This window comes from Megascapheus bottae, chromosome 3 (assembly GCF_031878675.1).
Source record: "Megascapheus bottae isolate mThoBot1 chromosome 3, mThoBot2.hap1, whole genome shotgun sequence".
Taxonomy (NCBI): Eukaryota; Metazoa; Chordata; class Mammalia; order Rodentia; family Geomyidae; genus Megascapheus; species Megascapheus bottae.
Window position 1 is genome coordinate 41629819 of NC_143511.1, and position 17681 is coordinate 41647499.

The 17681-nt window shown below is 37.5% G+C and overlaps 1 long non-coding RNA gene and 1 pseudogene across 2 annotated transcripts in view; both read right to left on the minus strand.

Moving 5' to 3' along the window:
* Window positions 1-11520, minus strand: part of LOC150065397 (uncharacterized) — a 763905-nt gene extending 752385 nt beyond the window's left edge. The window contains exons 1-2 of one of the 2 annotated variants that reach the window (XR_016534764.1): window positions 11466-11520; window positions 11097-11200 (exon numbers count right to left, since the gene is read on the minus strand). This is a non-coding gene — a long non-coding RNA (uncharacterized LOC150065397). Of the gene's footprint in view, window positions 1-11096 lie in introns of both variants that reach the window. The other variant, XR_016534763.1, reaches the window with a different exon arrangement.
* Window positions 11521-16724: 5204 nt separating this feature from the next.
* On the minus strand, window positions 16725-17128 carry LOC150065398 (large ribosomal subunit protein mL42 pseudogene; annotated as a pseudogene).
* Between the last annotated feature and the right edge of the window lie 553 nt (window positions 17129-17681).

The following is a 17681-nucleotide window of genomic DNA, read 5'->3' on the forward strand; positions in this document are numbered from 1 at the left end:
GCACGAAGACCCGGGTTCGATTCCTCGGTACACAGCAAAAAGCTGGAAGTGGTGCTGAGGCTCAAGTGGTAGAGTGCTAGCCTTGAGAAAGTCCAAGAACAGTGCTCAAGCCCTGAGCTCAAGCCCAGGAGTGGAAAAAAAAAAAAAAAGAATATTTCTAACTGGGCCAGGTGTGTGGCCTAGTGGTAGAGTGCTTGCCTTGCATGCAGGAAGGCCTGGGTTTGATTCTTCTGTATCACAAAAAAGCCAGAAGTGGTGCTGTGGCTCAAGTGGCAGAGCACTTGCCTTGAGCAAAATGTGTCCAAGGGAAGTGTCTAGGCCCTGAGTTCAAGCCCCAGGGATATATATTTTTTCTATTTATTTCCTCCAAATATCAAGTTTGTAATAAAGTAATAGTTTAAATCACCTACCCACATAAACTAAAGATCAAGTCATGAGTTATGTTATAACTCTTCTTTCAATACAATGTTTATCAAAGAAACAGCCACACTGCAAGTTAAAAACTGTAACCATCGTATATAAAAACAGGAGGGAATAGCAGAGCAGCAGTTGCTTCCAAATATGATTCTAGCTTCTTAGGAAACAGAACCAGAAGATCATGACTTAAATCTAACCGTGGAGAGAAAAGTCTGTAAAACATCATCTACAATTTACCAGTGAAATGCTGAAATGAAAGTGTGGCTCCAGTGGTAGAGAGCCGATCATTCGCAAGAAAGCTGAAGGAATTAGAGGGTGAAGCCCTGAGTTCAAGCCTTGGAGCCCATCATACATACATACATACATACATACATACATACGTGCATACAAGTAAATAAATTTGCTGACTATTGAAACTAAGTAAAGCTTACAAAAGTTTCATCTGATTTTAGTGGTATGAAGAGTGCATTACATTGAGTATATATATGCATACAAACATGTAAATGTGCATATATATATATATATATATAAGAAACTCACAAAAGTAATTGTAATTGAAACTCTTACAAGACTATTTATCCATTTTGTTTTGCACTCCTGTACTGCTTATTGTCACCAGGCTTATAGTTTGTTTCTCATCAGTTAATTGTGGCAGTCGAATTTCTATCATGTGTGATGTGTACTATAACACTTGTGATCATGCTTCATGAGCCCATTACCTTCTTCCCTGCCTTTGCAGGTCTATTATACTATTCTATCTACTGAGGGTAAAATGACTCAAAACTCCTGATTGCTTGTCAAATATTGTGGCTTTTGGTCAGTAAACATCCAGAGATTTGAGGAACTAATTTGATCAATTTCTTTCTGGAAAAGAACCCAAGCTTGGAGAGAAATGATAGGGAAAGTAAAAAGCACAATTCTTTAGGATAGAAATTTTCACTTTAAAACAATGCACACATGATCATCTGCACCAAACCTAGCCTCTCAAAGGCTGGAAGACACAACTAGAGATAGTTTGCCTTGAGATGATTTACCCATCTCCTTGTTTTCTGGGTCTCCATGTTTTCACTGGATCTGCCCTTCTGGGTTCATGTGTCTATATTATTGTGACATTCCTCTTAAAGACTCATATGAGCATCTGGGAGAAACATATTATAAATATAATAATTATTTTGCACCAAGATGTCAGTATAGCAGAATGATATAATGTGTGGGTTCCATGAGCATAACGCCTACATACTTACCTCATTAATGCTGCCCTGGGGCAAGTTAATTAGTCTCTATGAACCTTAATTTTTCTGTTTGTAAAATAAAGATAATGATTGTTTCACTTTCATAGGACTGGTGTGAAGACAATTAAGTTAAGGTATGCAAAGGTATAAAATAGCCCCTGGCATGTATTTAAGAGTTAGTAAATGTTACCTATTATTTACAAATTCAGGCTCAAGGTTTCTCCAGAACTTTTAACAAAGTATTTTATGGGGCAAAAATGTTTCAAGGATACATTGCTTCAAAGAAAATCATAAGTGACCCTGACTCTATCTGATCTTGGATGAAAATAAAATATAAGAAAAAGGTTTCAATTGCTTTCCTTTTCAATAGTGATGAACTTTTGAAGCAGGCATTCCTATATTGATGAAAGAGATGAAGGTGATATAAGGGAATTGAATAGTATAAACAGTATAATCTACTTTAAAATCTTAATAACTGCCCTACTATGTTTTTTTAAGGTCACCAGAGTCATTTCTTTGAGTCTCAAATACCAGGCCTGAATACAAGTCAAAGGAAATGGACAAAAGAAGGAAACTGAGATTAGAAACGGAAATGAGGGAACAGTACACTGGTAAGAAGCATTTGATCTCTATTGACCTGTCCTCTGAAGTTAATTCATCTTCTAGATTAGCAGATATAAGTTTTCACACCATAATATTCTTGGATAGTGCCTGAAATCTGTTGCTCTGAAAACACAATTAGATGGTCTCTTAAGATGCCCTGATGTCTACTTCAAAAAGTCAATGCACTGTAGCTTGGCAACTATGTCATTTTTATTAAATGCTGGCATGTCACCAAAGTGATGTGGGGTGTTTCATAAAATAGGCAGGCTTTAACTCCTAAAAGAAAAAAAGAAATAAAGGAAGGTAAATGAGAAGATGAAGTTCTAAATTCAATCCTTTCAAGTACAAAAAATTACTACAAGAAAGCTCCATTGTTTTCAACCGCACAGGTATAAATAATGAAGGTAAGCTGTTTCTTACAGCATCGACCACATATGTGTCTTAGCAATAAAGAAATGGAAAATTTCCATGACGCAGCATGAATCCTTTCCTTCAGAGAAGAATTTACTACACTGCAATTACAAAGCAATGACCCCACTTGAAATAAGTACCACAATGAATATGAATAAAAAATAATTGAATATATTGCATACTGCATGGAGAAATTTAAAATTGTGGAAAATACTTCTTATCTTAATAATAAACTTACTCTGGTTTCAATTTCTTTTCCTTTTCTTTCTTTCTTCTTTTTTTTTTTTTTTTTTGTCAGTCCTTGGGCTTAATCTCCAGGCCTGGGAACTGCCATTGAGCTTCTTTTACTGGCCTCTAGCACTTTACCACTTGAGCCACAGCATTACTTCTAGCCTTTTCTGTTTATATGGTACTGAGGAATCAAAATCAGGGCTTCATACATGTTAGGCAAGCACTGTACCACTAACTCACATTCCTAGACCCTCAAATTTTTTCAATGTGAAAATTTATGATGTTTTCGAACAGTAAAGCAATATATCAGCTAGGTATTATTTTTCAAAAGTTCCTGTTGCGTATCACTTTCTATATAATGTAATCATTGTACTGTTAATAAGTAATTTTAGGGCAAATAAGAAATGATATTTTAGAATTTTATTGGAAACCTTTCTATGATTTCTTCAAGAATGATCACAGAATAAACAGAATAATTTAATAAATTCAGACATAGATTCCTAAGATATTGATACATTGTTCAATTCAACTTTTTCTTATTTTATTTTATTTGATCAAAAGCCACATGCTAGAAATAGTTCCAATTACAGCTAGTTGGCTTATTCCTGAAATCCTATTCAGGAAACTCAGATCTGAGGAAGGAGGTTCAAAGCCCAGTTCAAGAAGGGAAGTCCACGAGACTCATATCTCCAATTAATCACTAAAAACACAGAAGTGGAGCTGTGGATCAAGTGCTAGAGCACGAGCCTTGAGGACAAAATCTCAAGGAACAACTCAGAATATGAGTTCAGACAGACAGACAGACAGATAGATAGATAGATAGATAGATAGATAGATAGACAGACAGACAGATTTCACATAAACCTGGGTATCATTTCCTAATTGTTCTCTGTCCTGTTTCCTAATAAATCCAATACACATCTACTTTGATGCTTTAGTTACACTTACCAAAATACTATGACACTCCATTGCCACATATACCCTTGAATTTGGCAATAAAAGGGACTTAAACTGCTGCAATGATTGAGGGATATATTAGTGCTTTGGTAAACCATATGCTATAATGCTATGCTCCACTGATCATCTAAATTTGGGGGTAGGGGCCACATGATGCCATGAAACTGCAGTAGTCCTGTCTGAAGATGAGGGATTCCAGTTAACTTTGGCATAGGGCAGAAGAGCCTTGAACTAGGAAATGAGCAACATAGGTTCTATTCAGTTCCTAAAATGGATGCCTGCAACACAGAATGACAATGAGGAAGAGAAGATAAAAGGAAAGCATGTACCTGGAAATTTTCCTGTTGCAGAAACAGGAACATGTTTTAGTAAGATTATATTTTCTTTGCCAAGTTCCTTGATGATATGGATATACTGCACAAAAATCACAGAACAGCACAATTTGGGCATTTTTATACTTTGGTATATACTTAGAACTCTTGTCACAGAGGAGATATGATAAATATCTGAGGATTAACTTATGCTTATAAGGTTTGCTACTAAGTGTTTTTTATCTGAGTAATTCTTATTGTAATCCAGTATAATGAGATATGTCAGTCTGAAGAGAGAAGAGACTATTCCGTATAGTAACAATATATACTGTCTCAATTATTGTTCTAAACTTGAGGGTTGGGGAGTTATTTTGTTTGTGTGTTTGTTAGGAGAATTAAAGAAGAATTTATAGATAATGTTAGTTTCTCCTTTCTTTGGTTTCAGATGATCATATGGCAGCAACAGCAATACAGAAATGTGGCACAATAAATTTATGAGCTGTACATTTCAATCAGCATCATGGTCATTCATCCAAAGGTGAAAAGACATTTCATTTTTATTACTTATTTATTTATTTATTTTTGGTGACATCCTTGGGGCTTGAATCATAGCCCAGTCTCTGCCCATGAGCTTCTTTTGCTTCAGGCTAGTGTTCTACCACTTTTTCCACAGCTTCACTTCTGGCTTTATTTTTTATTTATTTATAGGTTTGGTGATTAATTGGAAATAAGAGCCTCATGGACTTCCTTGCCAAGGTTGGATTTGAAACAGCAGCTTCAGATTTCAGCCTCCTGAACCAGGATCACAGGCATGAGCCACCTGTGCTCAGTGACATTTTTTTTTAAACCCATTTATGAGGAAAATTTTTAGGAAGTCTCTCCTCACCCCGTCTTTTCTCATTCCTCATTTTACTCCCAATAGAATGTCTGATCGTGTTTATTTAAAGATTCTCAGCCTATACCGGAAAGCTCAGGCATGCTGTTTACATGAAGGTTTTTTGTCTTTAATAAATAATTATGGCTCAGGAGTAGAGCTTCTTCAGGTTTAGATACAGGATGTACTCCATCCACTCTTGTGTGTTTTGGGTGGTATTTTTGTACTCTTTTTGTTTTAATTTTTTGTTTTAATGTTTTACTTTAAACATTCCTGGAAAAGGAGATGCTATATTAAATGTTGGTTATTTGATTTGTAGAGAAAAGGAAGTGTATTCTAAGGTCATTTTTCTAAGCTACCAAGGACCATCGAACAAAGGATATGCAAGTACACATGTTAAAAAAAAAGGAGCACGTGTGCATAATATTTACCAGCCTTTGCACTCTGATTATGCAGCTGTTGAAGGGGAAACATCAACCACACTTGTGAAATATAACTTCAGATAGTTTTGACAAAGGATTATTCAAAGTGGTTTCAATGCATATATTATGAGACTTGTATGATAGGTAGGTTATTTAAATATGTACAAGCTTAAAGTATAATCATTTCAAGTATTCACTAATTCTGTGTTTATGATAATATAGTCAGACAATATATGCAATAAATCATACAAAGCATCCCAGTTAATATTATCTACATTTAGTTTCAGCCATATTTAAGCTCAAAGTTAATATATGTAATCAGTTATGAACTTTTTCTATTCCTTTCTTAGCATTTTCTGAAGGTATAATTATAGGAAGTGGTATAGTAGAAAAAATATATATTTATTTATGATATAATAGCAAGTGGTGAAATCTATTCATTAGATCTTTATTCTATCCTTAAACACTGAATTATATATATAGAGAGAATGCATGTGAATTTGTAAGAAACAATTTCTTTATAATATAGCACACTATTTTATTTAAGAAGTTACCAGAAAGCAACCTAGTATATTACATACAAGTCTAAGTCACTTCATTTTTAACTATTTGGTTAATGTATATAACAAACTATTTTCATTAAGTGTATTTTGAAAAGATGTGTTGTAAGGCATGCATACAAATACTTGTGTGGATCTAAATAACAAACTCAAAGTTTCTATAGCTAAATGATTATATCAGCTGTATTTCGTGAGTTAAAATGTAGATAGAGCATTGTCGCCTAGATTCCAAGGTTTAAAAATATATATTTTATAAAAACATAAGCTTATTTCATGCAACTCAAATATTTTTATTACAAAAAGGAAAGGATTTGTTTATTTATTTTCCTGGAGAGTAAAATATTTCCAATTTCATCAATTATATCATGTAAATTTCACTAACAAATAAGTCCTTGTTTATCTTTTCACTAAAGCAAGTATTTAAAACAGTGCTAACTGATAATTAGCAATGCTATTGTGAGAAACATTTTAGGAAAATTTATTTTACTGAAAAAGTACTCATAGGTGTATACAGCATTGTCTGTATGTATTTGTCAATGGAACATTTTATGCAACTGAACTGGTGAAAATAGGAAATTCGTTTTGTCGTTCTCTCTTTTCATAACTGAAGCCTTCAATTTCCTTTTGAAAAATACAAGCACTGAATGCTTTTTAATGGTTCCTTCTAGTTTTGGCAGCCTGTTAGATTTAAGGAACTATGCATTTACTTAAATCATGCATATTTATGTAAATGTGATTTTGTAAAATACGATATATGCACACATAAAGACAGGAAAATAGGAAGGTCAATGACAAGACGGCATTTATTTTTGTGTTCTGGCATGTTTCTGTTATCGAGTAAAGTAATAGAATGATCTATGCAATACACTCCAGGTGTACTGCAGGAATGAATGGGTGGCAGGAGTGAAAGGTGCCTGAGGGAGCATTAGGCCACCTTTTCTTCTCCATAAACTCAGTCATCCTCCTACCAAACCACTCTAACAAACATTCAATCCACAAAGCCTGAGGGTTTAGGCCCTACATACACGGCTTCTACCTCTTTGTCCCTAACTCCTATATGAATTCTCATATGTTTCTCAATGATACTTTGCCAATTCTATGTCAATCTAATTAACCATTTTACTCCGTGCTTGTATAAGATTTTACAGTGGAAAGAACTCCTACTTGTTAGATAAGCATTTACCTTGACAGAGGAGAAAATCTTGGTACAAACAGTTATAGGTTGCCTCCTTGGGATCAAAAATCCCCAAATCTTTATCTATGGTCATATAAAATTTTACCTATGGGCCCTATTCATCTGTTTTATTCTTCGCTCATTTTTCTTCATCCAATATATCGTGAAAGAGTTTGAAAACCCTGCTTCAAGTGTAACTTGTATTTTGTTTGGACAAGTAGATATGTATTTCTTACTTATTGATGTAAAATTGCATGAGAGGCCCAATTTAAAAAAACAATACAGTGAATTGAGAGTACTTGGAAGGAAATTATGCTAAGATACATGAGTTGATAAGTTGAAATAGCATTCATTTAAATACAAACTTCTACATTTCTAATTTTCAGTTTACATTTTAACTTGACAATCTTGAATATATTTATTCCAGCATTTACACTGAATCTTTATTGAATACAATGTAGGCATACACTTGCAATTATATTATTAGAATTAAGATATTTACTCCAAAAGAACAGAGGAAGAGTACAAGAAAAGTATTTTCTCCATTATGTTTGAGATACAGATAGGCACTGTTTTACATTACCCACTTTGGAAAAATTCCTGTTTCAGATTATTTTAAACAAAAAAAGATGTAAGTAGGTTACTTTAAAATGTGCAAGATGCCTTTCAAGTCTCCCCTGATCTAACTGTTTTATAAAAATCACTACATTCCCTATCCTCTCCTATAATTCAGTTTTACAAATTTATAGGTATCTAAAGGAACACTAATGAAGCTGCTCTAAGCACAGAACAATTTACATGAATTGTGATCACAGATGTCCTGTTCTCTGTAATCCCTTCCTAAATTTTTTTCCACATAGAAACAGCTAATTCTTTGACAGCTAGTACTATTTCAGTTTTCCAATACAATTGATACCACTAAATAAAAATACAACTTGCACTTGCAGAACTCTTCATCTGCACCACTCTATGTTTATGCACCTTAATAGTAATACACAGGTAAAATATTCTGCCATTGCATAGCAATTTTAATTGATAATTTAAGCTTTCAGTATCATATCTAATTAATATTGCTTTAATTTCTAAATTAAGCATCTTAAGTGGATGATCATCACACCCAGAGCTTTACAAAGTGTAAGAACATGTGGTCCACAAAAATCATCTTTATGTTGCTATAGTTACAGAAATAGATTTGTAAATTCTATGTTAATATTAGAGTAAAAGTGTGTTTGCCTTCACCAATTGCAACTGTAAGAAAATGCAGGTATACTGCACTTTATTAGTAAGAACTCCTTTAGTAAGCACACGTTAAAGGAATTAATCATTCATTCCCTGCAGACTGCTTATGTATTTCATCAGGCCATTATCTGATCTGAATAACAAGAACAATTGCATAATAAAACACATTACTGCTGACACTAGCAACTTTCTTCTTTCAACTTTAAAATTGCAACTCCTTCTATATAACACAAAAATCTCATGGAATAATAATAATAATAATAATAATAATAATAACAATGTATTCACCCATCATTATACAGACAAGAGATTCAGTATCAGTAGGGTTTTCAACAACCAGCATGAACTTGGCAATTTTCTTGACCTCTGTGACATAATTATAAGGTTTTCCAAGTCACTCTTAATGTTCACTATGTCTTTGCTTTCTGAAATTCAGGCACAATAAATCTTACTATGTTTGTCACTGTGTAAAACACACCCTATAGTTAAAAGTGTGTAATGGTATGCTGGAACCACCCATAAATGTGACTCCTCATGTACAATCTTCCCGTTAATTTTGTAATATTTTTCACATATAAGATGAAATGACCTCAGAAGTCTGAGGTCACAAGTGAGTAGAGGTCAAATGTGACAAACCACATTTGATCAACTAGTGTTTTCATTTTAAATTGTTCAAATGTGCTTTTACAACCAATAATAGAAATGGCAGCACAAAGCAGTAATAGCTCTAAAAACACCAATTGGGTAACAAATAGAATAATCAAGAAACAATGACATGTCTCTGCTAAAAGATTTCCACCTCTGGTAGCTTCATGGCATCATGGTAGTTCATCACTCTGAAACTTATGTCCTGAGATATCCAGAGCCTTCAATACTCAATAATCATCATTCTAAAAGATGTCTCCATTTTAACCATTGTCTAGAGTAGCTTACTCTTAGAACCTTTTTTTTAAAACAATGTAAAGGAATGGGTTTGCTGTACTTTATTTATTTCAGTTCATACAAAATTAAAAATACTTTAATTCAACCAGTTTCAACAATTTAATTTGATAAACATCTTTAAGCACCATTTGATAAGCTGTTATGTCAAAAAAACAATCACTATGAGGTAAGCAATTATAACTTTCAGTCTGCTTTATAAATTTGATAGGGATTTTTTAAAATTAGAAAAGTATATACTTCACATTGAATTTAAAAAAAAAGTGAAGTTCATGATAAAACAAATAAACTTTTTCCTAATCACCATTCAATGCTACTCACTGCAAGTGGAATTGTCAAGAACTTACAATGTGTGAGAAACCAGTTCTATTTTATCTAGCTTGCAATTCCCACTGTATCTACTGTATATGTAACAATGCAAGAAGTAACAGATTCAGAATCCATTTGGCAGTGATAAAGATAGAAAAAATGCTGAAATGTTATTGATTCACTCTCTCCTCTGCAAAACAAACTGACTCAACTGTATTTTACCTGACATAACATAAACGTTTTATTTAGATATTATAAAATACTGGCAGATGTTGGACTACTTCCCCCCCCCCTTAAGACACCATTAACCCTTTCCTAGGGAACAGTAGAGAGTCCTGCTTGCCCCCTCCCACCCCTCCCCGCTTTTTCTTTCTCTTTTTAAACAGAAATGCTGCAACCACTGACATGGAGATGTTAGCCCCAAGAGGAATAGTGCCTGAAAAAGTTTCTGATGTTGAGCTATTCAGCCTTAGGAGACACCTTCAACCTGTCACTGGCTGCTGAGCCCCTGCCACAGTTTATAACCTGCAGTGTCAAACTCACAGACTCAGCTCTTGCCATTTCCCATGAATTTTACCCATTTCTTTCTCCAAATTAAGTCCCTCCACATTCTCAGCCTGGCTGGGTCCAGAATGTCCTTGTCTCAACCATTAGCTTTCTAGCCGTGAAAATTATCTCAACAAGATTTTCACTTGGTCTTGCAAACCATCTTCTTTAATTTTCCTCTGACCCAATTTTTATTTTTCAATCTTTCTTTCTCTTTCTTTCTTTCTTTCTTTCTTTCTTTCTTTCTTTCTTTCTTTCTTTTTCTTTCTTTCTTTTCGCTTCTGTTCTTCAGAACTAAAGACAACACAACTAACAGAAGTAAGAGAGAAGGATGGAAGTTGGGGTGGATTTACGTTGAAGGTGGCCAGGGAAGTGAGCCAATAGTGTTAGAAGTCTCTCTCTCTCTCTCTCTCTCTCTCTCTCTCTCTCTCTCTCTCTCTCTCTCTCTCTCTCTCTCTCTCTCTCTCTCTCTCTCTCTCTCTCTCTCTCTCTCTCTCTCTCTCTCTCTCTCTCTCTTCTCTCACTCTCCCCCTCTATTGCCCCCCCCACCAGGTTACAGCCTTAGCTCCACCTAACATTTCCACAAGCCAGGCTCCCAATAGCTAGTGAACAATAAGCAAGCATTGCAAACCAGATTCCCAGTAGGGCTGGTACCCACAGCAGAAGTCAGAAGAGTGTCCTCTCGCGAACAAACAAGCAAACAAAAACACTTAGTGAAACACTTCTGGAATAAGTACTATTGAAGTTACATAAGTGGAGTTCTTTCCCCCCCTCCCCTGGTTAAATGAACAAACTGCCCATGCCATTGGGACAGAAAGCTTCCAGCAGACACCTCACTTTCCAGGCAAGAAACAGAAGCACATCTACTTACCAAAGCTGCGGCTTCTTTCTTCCTTGGAAACCCTGAGGAGTCTTCTCTTTCCTTTCCTACCAGTCAGAGAATTGTCTTTCTATTCCACACAGGCCCAGAATAAACTGAAAATTTAAAGAAAGAAAAGGGGGGAACACACGTAAAAATGGGAAAGCCCATTCATAGCAGTCTGTCAAGGTTTTAGGGGGCTTTGGTGGGGCGCTTCGGGGTTCCTGATTGTTTCCAAAGTGGGATCTTCTTCTTCCTTTTTTTTTTTTTTTTTTAATCCGGAGAGAGGAGGGGAAAAGAAAGCAGAAGACACAGAAGGACGCTCCCAAAGAAAGCTTGCTTGGTGAAGGTCTTGCAAAATTATGGTGAAAGCAAAAGTACCTGCACTCGCCCGGCCCAGGCTGGCTTGTCAAGAGCGGCGCTCAATGGGAGGAGGCAAGGAGAGCAGGAGCAGGAGGAGGAGGAAGAGGAGGAGGAGGAGCGGGAGGGAGGGCGGAGGGTTGGGGCTGGGTGGAGAGCGAGCGCGCAGGGTTGGGGGAAGGCCCTGAGAGCCGCTCCCCGGGAGAAACCTCGGAGATGTCGGTGCGGGAGGCGAGAGCTGGTCAGGGCGGCGGCGCTGCCCCACGCGCTCGGGCCGCCAAGTGCGGGCGCGGCGGGGCGGGGAGGCGCGGAGGCGGGGAGCGGGTCGGGGCGCTCCCGCACTGGCTGGCTGCGCGAAGCTCTCCTCTCTCTCCTTCTCTCTCTTTCTCCGGTGGTACACACCCCGGCGCCGTCTCCTCCAGTTGCAGCCTCTGGGTTTGCACGCACTCACCTGCATTTCCTTAACGAGCCACTTGATGGCTGCCAGCGGCGGGGCGGCTTGGAGCCTTCCCCGGGGGCCAGGGGGAGGACGCGGCCGGCCGGCGGACCCGGCGGGGCGCAGGGGATGCTCGGTGTGTCCGCCCGAGATGCCACCATCGGCGGTGGTAGCTATGGATGCGGGACGCGCTGAGCCGGGGCGGGAGAAGGCGGTGGGGGGAAACCGGCGCGCCACCGCTGTGATCCGGGGCTGCCCCGACTCCGAGCAGGTGAACCCCGGAGCCTCTTAGGCCTTGGTGGGGTTCCAGGGAGGTGGGTGGCACGCGGACCGGGGAGAAAGGCGGAAGACTTGCCAGGTACAGGCTACCCCCTCTCCCCACCCCAAACCCCTTCCCGCCAGGAAAAAAAAGGCTCTGTCCGGGTGTGGATGCCCCAGGCGCGCGCTGCCTGGCTGTCCCAGTGCCTGTGGTTCTTTGGTGAATTTTCTTTGCAGGTGGGAAGCTGGCATGGATGAAGGGATGGGTGTTCTGGAAGGGAAGGGACAGGGATGTATCTGACCCTCCAGCCCATTCTTAGGAAGAAGGTGTGTGTGGAGGAGGTGGGGGTGTAGCAAGGGGGCCGAGGTTGGCTTAGGATGGAGATGGACATACTTCATCACAGATATGGCATGCCGTCTTTATTTCTATTTATTTATTTATTTATTTATTTATTTATTTATTTATTTCTGTGAGGTCCTTTGACATTTTGGTCGGGCTAGAAGGAGGGAGAGAGACACAGGAGGTTCTTTCTTCTGCCACAAGTGCTGGCATGTGGAGAAGGGGACTGATTGTGTAAAGAGTTGTGCCACCAGTCAGTTTCCATATGCAGCAAAGGACGCACACAGGTAAACATAAATACATAAGTAAAGAGTAATGATAATAATTAGCAAAGATGATGAACACGAAGGGAAAGATTTCCCCTTTCTTTCGGTACCCCCGTGAAGAGTGGAGTGGAGCTGTGCTTTGTTGGTCTTGGAAAACGCGACTAAACTTCACCCAGCGCACAGCTGAGAGGAAGGGGTGGTGGGGTGGGCTGGGGGAGAGATGGAGGCAGCCAGCTTCTGTCACTTCGCCATCATTTATGTCTCCTCAGAACACAGAGACAGAGCAAGACACTGAGCATTTTCTTGCCTATAGCTAAAAAAAATGGCAATGTCACTCCGTTAAGAGGGGAAAGAAAAAAAAAAAAAGAGGTAAAACAGTTATCCTGATGGCGGATATGCCATCAAGACACTCTGGGTATCCTCCTCCTGGGAAAGGTATGGTAAAACCGGTTTACTCTCCTTTAGGTACTCTAGTAGAATTGCTACTCTGGGGCATAGGGAAATAAAGCTTTTCCCCTGGGTCCTCTTAATTTCTCTTTCTTTTCTCTTTTTTCTTCTTCTTCTTTGTTTTTTTTTTTTAATTTCCATGCCTGCTCCTTGCTTTCCCAGACCTTTCAGTCTTCAGTAGTGACTCTTCTAAACTAATCCCCTGCCATATTCCCTTGCTTGTCACCCCTAGAACCAAGGAACTCACCCAGACATAAAGGCTCACATTATAATCCTAACCACTTAAAACTATTCTTAGAAACCATGCATAAATGAAATGGTTACATACCATGTACAAGTGTGTGTGTGTGTGTGTGTGTGTGTGTGTGTGTGTGTGTGTGTGTGAGACACCTGTGTGTCTGTAATCACATGAACCACTCGTCTTATGTGTTGTCTGACCAAGGTGTTGACTAACTCCTTTTTAGCATCTTCTCTCACTCCCACGGGCTCCCTCTCCTTTCCTCTCTTCTTCCTCCCCCTTCTCCCTCTCTGCATGAATACACACCACTCATTCTGTCTCAGTTCCTTCCTGTTAGTGTTCAATAATGGTTTTACATGAACTTTCTGTTAGGCAGCCTCAGAAGACCAGCAGGGAGCTGATCAGCAGGAGAGATGCTGGGACTCCAGGATGCCCCGAGAGTTCCTGTCATCACTCACTCATTACATCCACTACTGTGCTTAATGCCAAGTGGCAGCAGCATTGTTTCCTCTCTTCTGTCCCATGGATGGCGTTGTGATGGTGATAGTCACTTTTCCTGGTGCGGTTGCAGTCACTGTGGCCACGTTTCCCTCTGGGCTGCTGCTTCGGGTGGTTTAAGCAAAGCGTTTGGCCCGTTTTACTGTGTTCCCATTTCCATCCTTCCCTTGACAATCGTGTGTGTATTTTAAATAAAGATTTCATTCTGCCAACCCGCAGGAAGCTTTTAACAAGACGCAGCTGAGCGTGTCGAGATCTGATATTTTTTTTTACTGCTGTATGGGGGTGTGCAGCAACTTGAAACTCATCTGTACTCCAGCTGAATGCTGGACTCTCACGCACAGTGTTCCCTGGGCTTGACTTAAGCTTGTTCCTCCACACCTCTGCTTTGGTGCCCTCAGGAAGAACAAGGGAAGGTGGAAGCTGATGGAAGGATGAGAGTTTTGCTCAGCCACTGCCTCCCACCCTCATTCCTGCTTCACCACTCCACTGGTGTTAATTGAGATGAGGTCATTTAAAAATGTATTATTATTATTAACATTATTATTATTATTATTATTGATCTTGAGAACTGAATGGAGTTGCCTTTCTTGAGAGTGATTGTACTGAACCTGAGGAATTAAAAGAATGTATCTGCCTATTTTTACCTGCTAAGATATTGGGGTTATATTGCTCTTTCAACAAAAACTACATGAGGTTATCACTGCATTGTGACTTAAAAGCCAGTATCCTCTAAATTCATTATCAGTGATTCATGTATGCAAAGACACCACATTAAATATGTTATAAAAATCAGTTTTTTTTAAAAAGAACTGTGGGAAAGGATAACAATATATATTTCTGAATAGGCATTTCTTAGTGGATTCTCCTTATGGGCACAGATTTCTTTGGTATCAAGGATTAATTTTCTTTTTTTGTTAGTCTTATAATTTTTTTAAATCAGTCTGCTCTAAGTATTCTCTAAATTCATATTTGGATATTAGATTTTTGAGGGAATGGTACTTTCTTCTCTCAGTTTGTAAATCAGGCTTAGCACTACATTGATAGCAACACACAGCAGTAATTTGCTGTTCTATTATATTTTTAAATATTTAAACACCAGAAGAAAACTTCCAGATTATACAGTACTCCTTATGATACAATTGTTTTTCTTTTTTCTGCCTTGTTTTCAACTAAGAATTAAGAATGAAAGAAGTGCCACTCCATGATAAGGTGTGTTTATAAGGCAATACACTTTTGACCTCACTATCCATAGATTAATCAACAGTAGTGTCTATTACTCATAGGCAACCCTAGTCCAAAACTATCAGGGTTTGTCTTGACTCTTTCAAAAATTAACCACTATTATAACTGAATAATACTATAAGACTTTTATTGTGTTTTTTAACATTTTGCCATGGTTAATTTATAGATACTTAGGTATACATGTAAAGTAATTAAACAGATAGCAACCAGAATATGTAGTATAAATATACATGGATTCAGGCATCATCAGGTCCATGACAGCTTAGGGGAAGCTACTATACTGAAGTAACCTTTCAAAGTTTTCCATTTTTGCTTGTTTTTATTTTCTGTTCTTCACTGTTACAGAAATAGTTACATAAAGCCATTCTTCCTTCAGCTTTCCTTCTGATATTATATTAGTTGGCAGAAACTTTAAGCAGAACTAATTTTATAATGGTAATGTATTATAAAATCATACTCTTAATGAGTCAGACTGTCCAGGCTTATTTCATACAGAACAAACATAATTCCTCACTCTTCAAGTTTTTGTTTGGTTAGTGAAATCATTGTTGTAGTTTACCAAATGAGTCTCCATTAAGTAATTTCTTAAGGACACTTTGCTATCAGTAAAACCAATGGGAATTCTTACAGCACAATGTGAAACCATCAAATGTAAGGAGTCTTAATATTGAAGTCATGTTGTAATATTGAAGTCATGTTGTAGGCTGAAAGAATATCATGTTCAGTAAGGAATACAGGAAAAAGAAGAAAATATTAACATTTCTCCAAGAACTGATTTTTCTACTTTATAGTTAGTCTTCTAAAGATTCTTTTCCCTTTCTTCCTTCCTTCCTTCCTTCCTTCCTTCCTTCCTTCCTTCCTTCCTTCCTTCCTTTCTTTCTTTTCTCCCTTCTTTCTTTCTTTCTTTCTTTCTTTCTTTCTTTCTTTCTTTTATTTATTTATTTTTTGCCAGTTCTGTGTGTTGAACTCAGGACCTAGGCACTGTCCTTGGTCGTTCTCTCAAGGTTAGCACTCAAGCCACAGCACCACTTCTGGCTTTTTCTACGTATGTGGTACCAGGGAATTGAACCCAGGGTTTCATGAATGCTAGGCAAACATGCTACCATTAAGCCATGTTCCTGGTCCTAATCTACATTTCTATTTGAATCAGCATATTGTTTTATCTTCAGATTACAAACCCTTTTGTTCCACATATTTATTGTCATAAAATAAAAAGGAACAAAATAAATGCATTATTTAACTAACTTATTTACAAACCTCTGTCCTTCTTACAATGCTATTATAAAACTAAATTTTCATTTGTAAATTTGCTCATTCATATAATTGTTCAATATATGCATCTTTATTTCTTTTCCACCTTACCTCCAAAGAGAAGAATAAATATAATACAATGCATCACCTCTCTTTTACAATAGAGGGTTAGTTTCTTTTTTTAAAGACTTAAAAAATTTTTTGTTATATACTCTATTAGTGAGTGCACAAGATTGTATTTCTTCAAGTGGTAAATGAAGCACATGATAATATTTTTCTGATTCTTCTTAGAAGCTTGATATCATCTGTCCTTTGGAGGATTCTTATTCTTACGACGTCTGTGATATCCATGAGGATACCAGTGATACTTAGTAGTAAAGAACATTTTGCTAAGTTATTCCATCATGGGTCCTTGTTCATTTTTTTCTTCCAGTCTGTTTTCAGCACTTGATCATGTTTTTCTCCATTATTATGCACAGGATTTGGTCAAGGGAGGGGTTTAGTGTGTTCATAGGGAATAGACACAGAAGGGTGATAGTATGCTATTGTCCTCCCATCAGATGGCAAAGCAAGCTCCATTTTGCAATTATAGTGAACTGAAAGACGAGAACAGGCAGATTAATGACAAAGACAAAATAAAGCTCGATTTGGGATTGGAAGTAAATGCTTCAAGATAGTTAGTTCTTTTGATATCATGCACTTTACTGCTGCTGTTATGGTGTATCGGGATGATTATCAGGCAAGGCGAAAAAAGATATTTTCAAAGAAACCCCCTTTCAAATCTGCTTCTAGGCATCCCAATTTTCACTCCACAGAGCCCACCATCTTGCCTCAATCTAGAGGATTAATTTCTCTGGAAACTTTAGAAGATTTCCCTCTGTTTTAGTAAAGGAAAAAATATTTTTCAAGTACTTATTCTTGACCTTTTGTTCATATGCATTGATATTGTGGCAAGATAAATTATATTAGCATTCATTTCTATCAAAGGTTTATGCATATTTTAAGCATATAAAAGTAAAAAATAAAAGGATGAAATATGAAAACTGTAATACTATGGGACTGTTTTTAGCTATTTCTAATTTATAAGTTATAAGTGAATTAAAATCTTATTCATTTTCTCTGTAAATTATCTAAATTAAAAAAGTTAATACAGGTTTTTAAATTGATTTTTCCATGCACCCATCAATATCATAACACAGGAGATGATTAAATCCCAGCACCTTGACCTTCATTCTGTCTCACAGCTAAAGCTTGCAAA